We start from the raw sequence: 514 nt of genomic DNA, 5'->3' as shown, positions 1-514 counted from the left end.
CAACAATCTATATACGGATATTGATCCCAGTGTCCATCCCTTGTTATCACATTCAACACTTCATTCGCCAACTTCACATTAAAAGAGCCGACATATGGCCAACCCACCTCAAACGTTGTCCATTCTAACTGGCAGAATTTAATCAAGTCATTTTTTGTCATTTCCATCCCATAATCTCCCTTAAATTTGTTAAAGTTTCTTAGCATGCATCCTAATGGGGTTGCAGAGTCTTCTTCTCGGGAGCTGCTCGATCCCATTGTGACGACCAATATACAAATGCACTCAGGTCCCTGTCCGCTGAGTCACGAGGTTCCAGCTGAGGCCCCTTGCGTTCGACTCTACCTTGTTGGGCAGAATCGGTGCGGCTAGACTCAGCTATAGTCTCAGACTTGGTCAGCGGCTCGTGTTTCTAAAGGGATTCCCTGGAACCAAAATCCAGACCAATATGCTGGATACCAAAACCAACACTTAAATCCTTAGGGCTTCCCCAAATTCCCTTAGAGACCATTCAATT

The sequence above is a fragment of the Alligator sinensis genome, unplaced genomic scaffold, assembly GCF_000455745.1.
Source record: "Alligator sinensis unplaced genomic scaffold, ASM45574v1 scaffold240_1, whole genome shotgun sequence".
In the NCBI taxonomy this organism is placed as follows: domain Eukaryota; kingdom Metazoa; phylum Chordata; order Crocodylia; family Alligatoridae; genus Alligator; species Alligator sinensis.
This window is presented reverse-complemented; position numbering follows the sequence as displayed.